Source organism: Zeugodacus cucurbitae, chromosome 4, assembly GCF_028554725.1.
Source record: "Zeugodacus cucurbitae isolate PBARC_wt_2022May chromosome 4, idZeuCucr1.2, whole genome shotgun sequence".
Taxonomy (NCBI): Eukaryota; Metazoa; Arthropoda; class Insecta; order Diptera; family Tephritidae; genus Zeugodacus; species Zeugodacus cucurbitae.
Genome location: NC_071669.1, coordinates 14,281,072 through 14,297,688, shown reverse-complemented (window position 1 = coordinate 14,297,688; position 16,617 = coordinate 14,281,072). Strand labels below are relative to the sequence as shown.

The 16,617-nt window shown below is 33.2% G+C and overlaps 1 protein-coding gene across 5 annotated transcripts in view; it reads left to right on the top strand.

Moving 5' to 3' along the window:
* LOC105215175 (protein phosphatase 1 regulatory subunit 16A) overlaps positions 1-16,617 on the top strand; it is a 111,793-nt gene that overhangs the window by 1,850 nt on the left and 93,326 nt on the right. The gene's annotated exons all lie outside the window — the stretch shown is intronic.

Below are 16,617 nucleotides of genomic sequence, written 5' to 3'. Positions count from 1 at the left end.
GTTCCTACAACATTCGGATCTACGATAAAATTTTGATCTGTCCGAATGCTGTCAGCATGGCAGCATTTCTCCTTGTTTAGAAAATATTTTCTGGCTCAACAAGACCAATACTAACACGAGTATAGATCAAGACTCACATTCTTTGACGTAATACTTGTCTTAAGGGGGGTAAGGTTTGTTTCGTCGAAAAAAGACATTTTTTCATGAATTTTTTTAGAAAAAATTATTGCTGTTGGTTTATTTTACTTATTATTATATGAAAGTACAACATTTGAAGGATACTTAAAAAAAAGTTGTATCGAAAAATAGCGAGGAATAACGGATTTATCGTCGATCTCTGCAGGCACCTCGAAAAAAAGTGTTTGTGCGGTGACCAGCCTACAGCATCACTGGATCATCCGAAACCAAAAAATCAAAATGCTTTCTTTAGTTTATTAGTTTATCTTTCAATTGACGTCGAGTTTTTTTTAATCTTTAAATTTTTGGTACCATTTTCAAGCCAAAATGACGATTTTAGACGAAAAAATCGACCTATTTGTTATTGTAAAATTGTAATTAAAATTTTTGGAAAAACTCGACGTCATTCGAGAGCTATATATATGTAGAATATTTGTTCAAAATTTCAAAACGATCGATGCAGTAGTTTTTTCTGTAGGCTGGTCACCGACTTTAAAAATGACATATTTGGGAAAATCGCTTCAAAGTTTTGTACACTCAGCGCAGGTAGCTGGAGGTACCGTTATTCAACCTGCTGTAACTTCGTTAGTTTTTCTCCGAATGACCTAATAATAATTTTAACACAATATTCTTGAGATGTTGATGGTTCAGGAAAAAAATAAAAAAATAATGAAAAAAAAAGTTGTCAAACCTTACCCCCCCCTTAACAGTAGCAAAAGAGGCTTCTTCGGGATACCGAGGTGTTGTTCTTGTTGTATGCTTCCGAGTGTTGATCCTTAGCTGATTAAAAATTCAGATACGTTCCGCTTAGGACTCGATATCACGGTGGGAAGACTAAATTTTTTTACAATTAAAGTATTAAGCATTTCGAATATAACCTCGAGGTAAGAAAAGATAAATAAGATCTAGATTCATTATACAAGCAATACTTTTCCTATGTTGGTACTATACTTCGGTAGTACATAAGGAACTGGATATCTCTGCTCCTACTCTACAGACCTTAATGAATTTCTTCAAAATTTCACATGCAGACTTTCCACGCGCTAGAACGAAATCAATAAAATCGACCAACTGCTTTCACTGCCACCATTTTTCACGCATCTCTACTATGACAACACTACAACCAGTGCTCCTTGTATGAAATACGATTTCACTTGACTACAAGAACACCAATAATTTTGCTAACTAACCTAACGTGACACTAAATCTTGTTGGAAGCCAACTTTCTGAAATTCTCTTTTCCACAACTACAACAAGTGCACAAGTAATTTATGGCTAAAATTGGCAGCTGCTAAACCAAACACATGGACACTAATTTCCAATCAGAAAAAATAAAGAGTAAACAAAATTAGATTTGGGGCAACAACAACGCTTCGAATGACCGGTGTTAGTGGTGGCTGTCGGGTATGCACCTGTGTGTTTGTTGTACGTCAGCCAAACGAACAGGATAGGCAAGTGTACGGCTATGCAGCTAACGGTTTATATGTATGTATAATGGATGTACATATGTTTGTACGAAAATGTATCAAGTGATTAGAGACAACATAAACTTTTGCATGCACGCATATATGTGTATAATATATACATACATATGTATAACTGTGGTTAGTTGGTTTCTCTTTTGCCTTGCATATCGTGCAGTTTAACCGGATTCGCAAGTTGGGAGTTGACCATTTCATGTCATTATTCTAACAAAATTCCTACTATAATCCATTTCGATTTGTGTGCATTGGAAAAATCCATGCTCCCTATATATGTATACTCATATGTGCAACAAAAAACGCAATTTCTACTGCAGTCACTTAAACTGTTGGCTTACATGACACACTGACATGCATTCATGGCACCACCGATTACTGGTCACCGATCAAGTGGAGATGTTCCGTTTGGTTAGTAGCCACACACGCTGGATGGTCACACTTTCAACAAAGGCTTGCATACATACATACATATATGTAAATATTCGAGTGTGTATAGTAAAAGTGCAAAAATATATAGACGCAAATCCATATAGGGTGCTTCATTTCGACCTATCTGATATTGAGTTGCTTCAAATTATTATTTTTAAATATTCCAAAGGTATCTTAATTAATAGAAAATACATTTTTTTTTTGTTAATCGGTTAATGGAGTGTGAGCACTTGCAACTCGTATCCAATATTATTGATGTGTGACGTCATATTTCATGGCCGAATATTCTTTTAGAAGTAGTACATCTAATCTTTTCACCTTCAAATTAACACATTTGAATGTAGTCCATTATCTGGTTCTCCTTTGGAGATCATATGACCACTTGCTGATAGACGAATTTGCTATTAATTTTTTCAATATGCACTACATTTCTTATGTTTTAAAGCTCATATACCAATTCACAAATTTCAACATTACTTAAATATTATATGATTTTTTAATTCATATTCTAATTGTGCTCAATTAATTAATTAAATTATATCTTAATTACGTAATTAGTAACTAGTGTTTTCAAATGTATCGCTTTTATTTTATTTATTTTTATATTAAGATATTAATTGAGCTCAATTAATGCACAACATTTTTTTAAATGATGTAATTAGTAACTAATTGATTGTAAATTTAGTACAAAATTTAAATTAAATTGTTTTCCTTTATTTACTTAAGTAACGACAATTTAAACGTAAGTAAAACGTAATAAATATAATGGGTGCTTCATATAGTTTTTTCTCTTTTCCTCCTTTTTCTTTTACTTTTTACAACTTTTAAACGTAATTACTATAATGGATTCTTCAGACAATTTTTAATGTAGTCTATCACCAAATTATGATGCCAATTGAGCTCAATTACTGCACTGAATTATTCTAAATGATGTAATTAGTAACTAATTTAATATAAATTGAGTTAACATAAATTAACTAAAATCGACATCTGGCAACACCTTATAAATTTAAATTGAAGCATATATTCCTTTATTTACAACAACCTGCCATTTCATACCGAAGCACCCCATTAACAATAATTTATACGTGTATATATAGGTATATTTGTCTGTCTGTATACATAAGTAATCGCCTGCATGCGTTCACACATTTTGACCAATTTATTTCATTCCATTCGTAACATATCACTCATCGGCCACTGCCAAAACACCGTCTCCGCCATCCTCTTGCTTTCCTACTTTATTATAATTATTAATTGCTCTGTTGTTTTTGTACTCGCTTTCATGTTTCTTCGAAATTTTTCATTTGGTCAAAAAGATTTTTGTTTGCAAATTATAAATCCTTCCAGCTTGTCTTCTACGCGCCGTAAAGTTTTGTGTGTTTTTCTTTCAAGGCAAATATTTTTCTTACTTTTTTCCATTCGATATTTGTTTGTCTTTTGACCAGCTGTTGAGTTCTTCTTCAGTGTTTCAGTGTTTGCTTTAGTATACAAATATTGTTTTATTTTTTGCAGTTCCCACAACAACATGCAGTCGTTTGATTTGTGTTTCTTTAATTGTTTTAATGTTTCTTTGAATTCTACTTTGTTCTACCAATTTTTCAATTAATTTACTTCATTGAAATTTAAAAAATAATCAAAACGGTATTTGTGGCATAGAAAAAAATTGATCGGGTTGAGTTGGAGAGCCACAACTGATACGGAACTAGCTTTTTTGAGAACTGCACATTTTTTGGTAATATACAGTTGTCTTCAAAATAACAATAGTGCATGTGTTAGAGTCTTATCATTGAAATTGGAAAATATACGAAATATATTATGTACAGATGAAAGTAAAGTCGTTCTTTTTGGAGGCACAGGTTCATGACAGTATCTGCATCGTTCACCGAAGACTGAATACCTCACTACGATAATGGTAAAATCTGTAGGGTCAAAAATATTAGTTTGAGCTTGTCTTTTATTTTGATGGTGCTGGGCCCATATATCGTATCTACATGGATCAACATGTCTAAGTTGATATTTGAATAGCACAATGTTGCCTTATACTGACAACAAAATGCCTCTGAAATGAGTTTTCAAGCAGAATAATGACCCGAAATATATAAGTCGGCTACCCAAGGAGCGGTTTCGCATCAAAGGGAATAAGGTCATGCCTTGACCTGCGCAGTGATCCGACCTCAATTCCATAGATAACATTTGGGGTGATATTCAGAAAAGCAATAATCGCGAACTTTGGGTAAATGGAGAAGGATTTTTGGGAAGAAATAGGAAGAAAAATGATAAGATTATTTCAACATTATTTCGATGATAAAGTAGATCCATAAATAGATGCATAGTTTGAACATTCTCACGACATTCGGGTCTATGTTACCGGATCGAACCCCAATTTTTTTTCGGCCTAGGACTGCCAACTCAGTCAGCATTACATAAAATTATTTGGAGATTGGTTTTTGCCGATACAACAATAACAAGAACAGACTAAGATAGTGCCTACTAGTTATTTGTTATTATGTACGAACAACTCATGCTGGTAATAATAATTTTGAGTGGTTGAAATTGCTGGTATTCTCAAAGTATTTATAATATTATTCCAGATTTAGTTTTATTTTAATAGTTATTGTATTGTTTTGTTTATATATTTTAATTCCACTTATATTCTAGTATTACATATTATCCATTTCATTTTTTAGTAAAATTTGGGTTGTTATATTTGTTTTTTATATTTTTGTGGTTTCTCTTATATATCAATATTTATTATTTTCCAAATTTTATTTAATTTATTTTCTAAAATTTTTATTTAAAAATATTTTTTTTTTTTTAATTTCCACTTAGTACTTTATTTCCATTTCACTTAAATTTCATTAAATTTGTCTCACTTTCGCCTTTTCTCATACCTATCCACATGTTGCACCGTTACTTTTCGCTATTTGTTTTTATTTTTTCATACCATCATTGCACATTTAGTTCAGTCATAAATCTCTTCCACACGAAATGTCAGAAGAAAAAACCGTTTTTTTGTTCTCTCAACACACATCTTTAATTCGCTGGCATTATTTAGTATTTTATTATTATTGCTATTAATATTAGTAGTATTTTAATGCTTCCTTTACGTTTAATTTATTTAATAAAAGATTCGTGTTTGCTGATGGCAGCGCGCAGTAGCTCAGTCCTTCTCGTGTTTTGAAAAGTAAATAGTCGAAGTCTCATATAAATGTACCTATGTATATGTATGCATGTAGCGTGATTTTTTCTTCATACTGTATTTAATTTTCTTTTGCTCTTCTATTAATTCAATTAGTTACGTATGAATTATTATTTGACGCGACTGCATCTACTGGTCTGTTGATTACAGCTATTGTGTGTGATGTACATACGTATATTTGCGCAGTCTGTCATGTCTGTCTCTCATATTTATCGCAGACAAATAACTAATCGCATAACGGGGATAAAAAAAAAACGTTGGAATTTTATATTTTTAATTCCACTCTGTGTGAGGTGTGCGGGAGGCAGGTGTTGAATCTCCGCTCATTGCTGGAGCTCATTCAAAACATTTGTATGTACTCCGCCCCTCCAGTAAGTATGACCACATGTAATGGAAATGATTAGCTGTACATTTGTTTGTGTTTTGCAGTTTTTTTTTTTGTTTTGGAAATGCTTGAGAAAATCTGTGTTAATTGCAATTGGCAAATAACTAACTCTGTATGTTGCAAATATTTGTTCGCGCTTAGTCATCGTGGCAAAAAGTCCGTAATTATCTTATATTCTGTTCTGTTTTCCTTTTTTTCTAAGTTTAACATTCCTAATCTGTCACATGTTTTGTCATTTTGCAGCTCTTGTCATTTGAAATATTTGTAGCATGACTGTGAAGAACTTTATATCTGCTTTAGTTGTATAGCACAATCGGCTTTAGTTAGCAAACATAACTGTTTCTTCAGCTAAGTATTTTATTTTGCCAATTAGTTGGGTTTAATAACTACTATGAAGTCAATCGCTAATGAATTTGTGGTGTTGAAAGTCGGTATTAGGGTTCGTCTAGGTTTGATTGGAAAGCTCACAAAGTTAGGCTATCAAAATTTTAATATTCATTATATGCATCTATGTTTTTTCAATATACCTGGTCCATAAAGTCTAGTCCCGAGTAGTATAAATTGCGGAAAGCTTTGAAGGTGAGTAGAAACAAACTGTGTACAATCTTGTAACCTACTGGAACCTTGAGTTGACATTAGCCTTGATCTTGACTTTTTCACACGTATTTGGAAATACTATTGGAAATTTTTAGAAAAAACGAGAAATCAGTGAAATATTTATTATCAAACAGCCATAGCATATTAAACTCTGTACTCTTTCAAAGATTTAATCAATCACTTTCAAACTTCTTAGACCTCGATTTAGAACGAGTATTTTCAGATTGTTATTGTAATGTTGATAAAACATCTGTTATCGAAAAATGATCTCGACATATTGCTTTCTGTTTCAACTATCTTATAGTTCCTTCTATTTTTGATAAATCAAAGTGTCATTTTACAGTTGTTCTTCAACTGACTTAATCGAGAACTTATGGATCGTTTCTGGAAACGACACTATTAGATGATTTATACATTTGTCTTCATTTGCGCAGTTTGTTAAGCCTTTTTTACTGTTTAATTAAGAAATATCGATATCCTCCTTTTGATCTGTATTAAGCAGTATACGAAGATAAATCTAGTGGATATCGGATATCTATTGCTTATAGTAAATCAATTTTTATCTTTTTCGATATTTATATTTCCGATCCACAAGAGAACCTTGATCCCTCCTTATGATCCCTTATTTAAAAACTCAAACTCTTTATCTTTCTTGAAACTCTTTCAATCAGCACTTAGTGTATGTAATTCCCAACGATCTTATCAACAATAAATTGATATAAATTACGATACTATCTTTTGAATAGTTACAGTTAAATTATATAAATAAAACACTGAAGACACAAAATAATTGTAACCGTACTTGTGGCATATAAAAAAAATTTATTGGGTTGAGTTGGAGAGGCACAACTGGTGCTGGTACTAGCCTTTTTGAGGACTGGACCTTTTTTGGTAATGTACAGTTATGTTCAAAATAATAATAGAACGAGTGTTAGAGTCTTATCTTTAAATTGGTAAAGATACGAAATATATTATGGGCAGATGAAAGTAAAGTCGTTCTTTTTGGAGGCACAGGTTCATGACAGTATGTGCATCGTTTACCGAAGACTGAATACCTATAATGCTAAAATCTGGAGGGTCAAAAATATTAGTTTGGGCTTGTCTTTTATTTTTATGCTGCTGGATCAACATATCTACATGGATCAACATGTGTACGTTGATATTTTGAATAGCACAATGTTGCCTTATACTGAAAACAAAATGCCTCTGAAATGGTTTTTCAAGCAGAATAATGACCCGAAATATATACATAAGTCGGCTACCCAAGGAGCGGTTTCGTATCAAAGGGAATAAGGTCATGCCTTGACCTGCGCAGTGATCCGACCTCAATTCCATTGATAACCTATGGGGTGATATTCAGAAAAGCAATAATCGCGAACTTTGGGTAAATAGAGAACGAATTTTGGGAAGAAATAGGAAGAAAAATGATAAGATTATTTCAACATTATTTCGATGATAAAGTAGATCCATAAATAGATGCATAGTTTGAACATTCTCACGACATTCTGGTCTATGTTACCGGATCGAACCCTAATTTTTTTTCGGCCTAGGACTGTCAACTCTTCAGCATTACATAAAATTATTTGGCGAATGGTTTTTGCCGATACAACAATAACAAGAACAGACTTAGATAGTGCCTACTAGTCCGATTTGTTATTATGTGTTATTATGTATGTGCAACTCGTCCTGGTAACAATAATTTCGGGTTGTTCAAATTGCTAGTTTCTCAAAGTAGTCCTTCCAGATTTAGTTTTATTATAATCTTTGTTTGTTTATATATTTTAATTCCACTTATTTTCTAGTATTATATCCATTTTATTTTTGATTAAAATTTGATATTTTCTATACGTATATTTATTTCTTTGATAGTGTGTCAATATCTATTATTTTCCTAATTTTATTTAATTATTTTCTAAATATTTTTTTTAAACTAATTTTTATCATTTCACTTAAATTTCATTAAATTTGTCAATATCGATATCCTCCTTTTGATCTGTATTAAGCAGTATACGAAGATAAATCTAGTGGATATCGGATATCTATTGCTTATAGTAAATCAATTTTTATCTTTTTCGATATTTATATTTCCGATCCACAAGAGAACCTTGATCCCTCCTTATGATCCCTTATTTAAAAACTCAAACTCCTTATCTTTCTTGAAACTCTTTCAATCAGCACTAAGTGCATGCAATTCCCAACGATCTTATCAACAATAAATAGATATAAATTACGAGACTATCTTTTGAATAGTTACAGTTAAATTATATAAATAAAACACTAAAGCGTCGAGTGTTGAAAATACTTGACTAAAATGAGGAAAGCTTAATAGATACCCTGTAACCTATAATAGCCAAGAAACATATTTTACAACGAACTTTCCTTACTGCCGATTTCGATGGTCCAACCGGTAAAAGGTCGTATGGAAGGGTATCACAAAAGGACAGACTTTCGGAAAGGATGTATTTTCATTGTTCGTTTAATTCGGAATTTCTTCAAATTTCAACACTTTCTTCACATCAGATCCACAATAGAAGGACTCATATGACTTTTCTGAATAAAATTTCGTTCCGTCTTCATTTCGACACTTTTAGTATTACAAGTCTTTATATCACTTTAATGAGTTACCAATATTTACTTCAACTCTATAATAATTTTTTTGTTGTTCTCACCCGAAAAGAGAACCAAACAGAAATTTAGCGAGCTAAGAAGTGCCGAATCCAACACAAGCTTTTATTTGATTATACCAGTTTACAGTTAAATTACGGGAAATTTATACCACTTGTTTGTTCGCTTCGGTATTCTCCATAGCTTTACAAATCAAAGACAGCGCACATTTCTGTTTATATACTACTTCTGTATAGATAGATATTACAAAAACAGCAATCATAAGTCATATCTGTAATTATCTCATCGCTGGCAGATCTGTTATATTCTAAACATGAAACAGTTACACAAACACACCTATATACCTATACTCGAATATCTAATTGTTTATTTATGTTAAATAGTATAATGAATGCATTCACGCCGGCTATGAACCTCCAAATGAATCGCGACGAAACGGTTCAACGTTGTTTCTGTTCGACCAGTAGACCAACTGGCTCGCTACTAATTGATTACATCACGATTGTTAAATAATTGTTGTATTTGTTAATGCTCTATGCTTACACTAGAAAATTGTAGAAAATCAAGTTTACACACATATGTACATACATATGTAAGTACAATACCCTGAGGCATGCTTAGACTGAAAGTTATTAAAAGTTGGGGAAAAAGTATGAAGCTTGTGTTTGGTCCCACAATATCCCCTCTACGTTGGTTGTTCACAAATACAATTAGTTGGTTAGACATTCAAGCCAAACAGTATTTTCCACACTCGCAACTAATATGTGTCTTGGTTGTTATTAAGTTTGGACTTCTTTGAGCTTAAGCTTAATAAGCGCGCGCCAGTTGCCAGTAACCTCTGAACAATAAAGACCAAATGGCAAGCAAGAAGCAGCGCAAAATATAATCAACTAAGTATTAAGCTTTTTGTTTGTTATTCTACGACAAATGTACATATATGAACAACAAGCATGCTAAGGTGGGTTAATAAGTTCGTGATCTAAAATTTAGAAAAGAGCCTTTGAGTAAGTTACAACAGGGGCTAATTGATCTTTTTATTCCTAAAATCTTCGAAATATTCGAGTCTCATATCACTAACAAGAGTAAGAGCCCCTACTGTCTGTCAGGTAATGAGCTCTTAAAACCATGGACTACGGCGTAAAAGTAACAAGAAGACTTGGATGTGGCGAGATATATAGATATCGAATTGCAACTTCCTTCTAATAATTTTCCTGATAAGAAGTACTATGTGTATTGTTTATACTTAAAAGACTAAACTTATACCAAAATTGTCTTCCAACATCATCGGCCCTAGACAGATAATTTCTAAGCTAGAAAGTTTAGAACCTTTCAGGCAATGAGTGTGGAACTCATTAGAATTCCAAAAGAATTTTCCACTTCAACAAGTGACTTATTGGTCGAATATGACTGCTAGAAAGAAGATTTCAACTACATACCGTGATTGACCGGATAGTGACATTAATGACTAAGTAGTGTCATTATGGATCACCATTTATTTGACTTTGTAACAACAACAACGCTGATTGCGTCGTCACTGAAGCAATATTGTCACTGTCTTGAGTTTGTGATGGAATGCGATCTAAGATCCTCATCTTAAAAAAGTTTGCCTCTTGCAAAGAGTTTCTGGGATGCATGGCGGATGCCTTACTATTTATAGCATGATATTTTTTATTGGCCACAAACTTATTCTCTCCCCTTCGTAAGCACAAAATATTTATTATATAGAAAGAAAGACAACCAATAAAACTGTAGAAAAGTAGACGAAGTAAGAAAGAAAATCATTATTGCCAACAATATAGAAATAAATAATTAAAATAAAAATCGGAAAAAGTTAGATTTACAAAACACTTAAGGAATTAGCTGGAAACAGAGACCGGCAAGTTAATACTTCTAAATATAATTATATGAGAAAGAAGCAGAAATGACGTCCGGCACAACTTAAATACTACTGAATTGAAATGAGAACCGTGCAAAATCACCTGCTATTCCAGTTTTACACACAATAACTCAAAAACAAAGTTGTTGTGTCACAGTGAACCGCGCTGACACGACCAACAGAGGCACAGCAGCATGGAGTGGAGCTTAAATAATTTAGTCAACAACAACGATTAGGTAAAAAACCCAGAAAGAACATGGCGTAGAACTTGAGTAACAACAGCAAATTAGAGTCTCTAACTCTATTTCCAGCGCACCTGTTATTACCCATGAGCCCAAACAATCAGCGCATGCACTGAGCGAACTAATAGGATTAAAATATTACAAAATGAACGAACATGATAGCAAAAAAAAAACGGGTACGAATGAGTGGTTAAATGGGCGAAAAAACGTGTAGAACTATTATAAAAATAACGTTTACTGCAAGCGCTTAAGCACCAACAATTACTGAGTATATTTTGTAAAAATAGAAGTAAACAAGTTGCGCAGCTATTAGTAACAAAAAAGTGATAATAATCTTAGCATTGTTGCTGTTAATTATTACAGGCTTACGTGCCAATTTTTAGAAAGGTAATCGGAATGTTTGTGTTATGGTTGTCACATTCTTTTTTTGACTCACTGTAACATTATTTTCAAGTTATGATAAGAGGGTAATAAGTTTTGTTTTTTGGGAGGCATTTCAATGACACGTGCCAACGAATTGTTTTCTGATTTTCAGTTGATTCGTAGAAATACATAGTTATTTATGCATATTTTAGGCTTCCGAAATCTGAGAAATAGTGATTACAACTGTTTTTGTTTCATTTTATAAAAAAGTTCGTTACGGCATGAACGGATGAAACGAAGGTTTTGATTACAATTATGTACTGTGAAAATTTGACAGTTCGCTCCAGTTATGAAGTAAGATACTACTCTTTGATTTTAAAGTCAAAATTCCATTTTTTGATACTGCATCTTTCAGATACTCCCTACAAGTGGTATAATCGGTTAGAATTCTTTCTCTTTATCATGCCAGTTTATTACATTTTTATTCCAGTTTATTTTACTTTTGTACCAATGGTTTGTACGCTTCACTACTGTACAAGGTTGGCTATACGACAGTTTCTATCTTCATTTAATTATTTAAGTCTATAGAATTTATACCAGTTGCTAATTCGATTCGCCATTCTTCAGATTGTTTACGGGGACAGTTTATGTCGAATATGACATGATTATGGTTTTTACTTCAGATTGTCAGATCATGATCTATAATTCTTACTAAAAAAGTGATCAGATCGTTAGATCATGATCGCTAAATATCGATACTGCAGTTAATTTTAAACAATTGAAAAGCCTTATGCCCGGTTTCACAGTTCGTACTTAAGTTCTGCCCAAATAAAGTCTTAGCTAAGCAATGTTGTATACTGAGTAGTCCTTTGCGTTTCACAGTCGATGCTTATTTTCTATAAAATTTTATTATTAAATATGGTAGCACAATGGAAAACATATGTTTTACGAAATGGAAATTTCTATTGATAAAAAATAAAATTGGATTGTAAAAATATTAAAATGAATATTGAAAATGAAGGTAAACAATAAAAGGACACCGAAATTGACCGCATGCGATTCGGGGCACCTATTACAACTCGTTGGAATTCATAAAACCGCCAAAGAATTCAAGCGATTCCATATTTTCTTTTTCAGTAAATAATTTTTTATGTTATTCTTTTGACAAATAATTCAAAATTCTACGCATTTCAAAACAAAAATCAGCTGTTACTTAAGTCATGTTATTAAGACTCCCATTTTCAGTACTTAAGCATAACTTAAGTATGAACTGTAAAACATTATTTTTCTGACTTATCTTAAGCACAACCTGAGTACGTACTGTGAAACCGAGCATTAATGTGTTTAAAAGTGACATTTATATGTATTGTACATTTTTGCAATGTGACTAGCAAACAAATGTAACACTTCCCATCAACGATAATTTTGATTCTCACAAAACCAAATGAATTGAATCGTTTTTGTTTCGTTCCGTTCCGTTTCACAAAAAAAGTAACAGAAACGAACACATTTGTTTTCCTTCTCTGGCTGCTGACTAAACGGGTTTTCCGCTTGAGCCACTGGAAACGTGTGGTAAAAGAACACTATAGTATATGTATGTACATATGTACTTAAATGCCTCACAGTGTTGGTCTGTACTAAATAACACTGGGCATGCTTACCTACAGTTTTTGCATTGAAGCGGTATGACAATGAGCAGGGCAGTTTGATAACACAGTAATTTTTTCATGAAATATTTTCAATTGATTTGATTGATTTGATTTGCAAAAATATAAATTAGTTTCAATAGGTTATCTACAAAAGTAGACCGATAGTGACAGCAAACGACGCCATTTTTTCCCGCTCTTTTGATATTTCGGCCGATTCACGCTTTTGTCGAGCTCGTATTGAAAAGCCCTTTAGTATATGTATATCTTCATATCAGACATTTATTTTGAAATTTTGTTATCAGATGCCAGTTGATGTGTAAAGAGCAGGCGCACTCGGTTTACGATTCGAGTGTTAGAGAGTGGCGAAAAGAACAAACAAAATATTTGTTTTTTTTTTTTGTAATTTGAGTCATTCACAATTGTAAAACTGGGATACAATTCTACAACAAAACTTGGTAGCACTGAAAGATAAGAGAGCAGCGCGCAAAGATAGCGATCTGAGAAATGGCGAATCGAAGACAGTTTCACTCTCATGTATCGAATTCAACTCGCTAACTTTGCTTTGTGTTGCATATTAAGTTATTTCATGTGATTTACTGACTTCTCAAACGGCCCTTGTTTATTCTTCGGTGTTTCTTCTCTTATTAACTTCGCTGCAGTTAAGTTCTATATGTACCAGAGAACTGCAACGAGTATGATAAAATCAGAACAAACAATCGTGCCAAAAACACAATCAAATCAATTCAGTTCAGCATAGACAACATTGTTAATCAATTCGAGTAGCCGCCTGATCTGATGCAACACGAACAATCTGTTCTTCGGCAATCACGATCGTTTAAACGGTATGGCAGGCTTCGGTTGCAATCGTATCATGTCAGTTCATAGCGTTGCGACGATTGTTTGAATTGAAGTGAAACTTTGGGTAAATCTACGAGTAAATCTATGGGTAAATCTATAAGTACAGCAAACAATAACAATTTTCTGCTGGACTGATTGGAACATATATATACATACTATGTGCTCTACATACTATGTATGTATATACATACATTCACTTGCCATCAGAACAAAGAACTTCTAAATAGAAGTGCTTGAGTAAATCAGTGTTTAGGGGATGATATACAAACCGAACGCTGTCGATCATTTCAATCATTGAAGCATTAGTTTGTATCACTTGGGGTATTTGCTGCTGATGCGAACATTCATAAACAAGTCAGGCATAAGCTGATCGTTAGTGATTTAAATTTGTTCTCTATCGCTGATTTGAAGACAAACGGTACGCCTCGTGTACATGAACCGAAGTGACAGAATCAGACAGAGTAACGTATCAGTATACACAAACATCTATTACTCGTTGCAGTACTCTGATATGTACCTAAGCCTGTGAATAAACAACAAAGCGTGTATTTTGTAGACATTTATTATAGTTGGATACAGTTTGAGTAACACACTTGTCAGAAATTGAATAAAAAAACATATTTTAATAGTAAATGCTAAAACTATCGTATAATATTATATTAAACACAAATTTCGTTATAAATGGCTTCGACTTCACTCGAACAATTTAGATATCATAATTAAATACACCATTCATTTTAACACCCAGTATATGATCAATATTAGAAGCGCTTAAACGATTTTTTTTATCGGCGAAAATATATTGAAAGGCGGAAGACAAACGTTCAGCACTGACTTCGGCACACGGTATTGCCAATATCAGGTGTGCTATATCCGATAATGTATTATGTTGATAGAACCAAAAATCGATTATATTCTCACCCAATGGTAGTCTTGGCTGACGCTCGTACATTGTGATATCGTTTTCTAAGTACGAAAATGGCGCCACTAAAGGATCGCTATCTAAATTTTGTAGAAATTCGCCAAACGTTGCTGCCTTACTGCTGGTCGTTGGTTCTTGATTTGTGGCATCTGTCATCTCGACCAGTAAAGTCGAGTCATTCGTTTCCGAACCGTTAGGCTCACCTTTCAATGTGCTTATGCGATTATATAGCGTGATTATATATTGTTTAGCGCGCGTTTTCTGCGTCGTGTCCAGACAAACGCGTATGCGAGGATCCAAAAATATGGCCGTATTAAATAAATCACTTTCATGCAATTGCGTTTTTTGTTTATTTAAAACTTCAATAAGCGATTTTGCCATTTTATTTTTGCACATTTTCTCCAAGTCAAATAGTATATGCATGAAAACAATATATAGTTCACTATAGCAGACTTGCTCCGTTTGCAATTTCAATGTAGCTTTATAAATTGGTTTGAAGGCTTCCAAGAATTCGTAAATGAAATTCCATTCTTCAAGTTTTATAAATAAATTAGTATTTGTTGATATCATATCTTTCATATCGGGTAGCTTTTCGAATAGTTCATATGTGGTAGCCCATTTTAATACACAAACGTTTTGTTTACAATCACTACTTTCCGATAGTCCCAGAATACGCCAACCATTATGTATTCTCAACGCTTTTATTGCAGTGTGACATCTATCCAAATGCTTTTTAATCTCTGCGTTTTCTAAAATGCTATCAACACAAAGTTGTAATGTCTGTATGCCACTAAGTACACTGGTGATTTTATATGATGCAAAATCCGTTTCGCTAGCCTCCACCCATTCTTCGAAGGTGTTATTAAAACCGCCTTCTTTTTTAATCGTTTTATTTGTAATGGTCGTCTCAACACCTAAGGAACTACGTAAATCCTCATTTAACTCATTAACTGCGTCTAAAATAGTGGCATCATTGCCTGTTGTTATCGATAATATCTCATGCATATTAATCGAGTATTCATTTAACACCTCCATTATCAGCGATTTAACGTAATCACTTGTATAACGCAGCTGTAGTTCTTTTATGGCCAACGATTTGATTTGTATTTGTCTATCTTTAACATATTGTACATTAATGCCGAGCAACGTAATATCTTCTCTGGTTGCCAAATCGATTTTTAAAGCGAATAAATTTCCACTCAACTCGTCGATTATATCAACTTTCAACTTTTGCGCATAACTGCTTATCAATTCCAAAACACTATTCCGATCCACACTCTTGGCCAGCGTGGCGAAAGCCGGTTGTGCTAACACTTGGAAAGCACGATCCTCCAGCATGCTTAATGGTCGTTCGGATTTCGTAAAAAACTCCACTATCGCCAATTCAATATTAGACTTTTTCGTTGCACTAGCACTTTTTTCCAAAAAGTTATATGTTTTTGTTATATTTATGTTCTCGCCCTTCTTGATTGCGTTCTTCTTTTCCATATACGAGGCGTGTAAGTCCGGATGTAGTAAGCGCAAATGTCTCTCTATATTGCCGGCATGTTCACTTAGCACTTTGCCCCCACACGATCCATATCTGCAAATGATTTTATTAAATTCATTTGTGTCTAGTATTTTGCGCAAAAGTATATTCCTTGGGCGAGGCATTATTCTTATAATTTTGTTTCTTCTTCCAGCACTAAAAACCACGTTTCGTTCGCAAGAGTGAAATGAACACTACAACAAATGAAATAATTTACAGCGCATTCATGTTCGTTTCTCATACGTTCCTGCGAGCGAATTTATATAGAGAGATACTGTAAAAT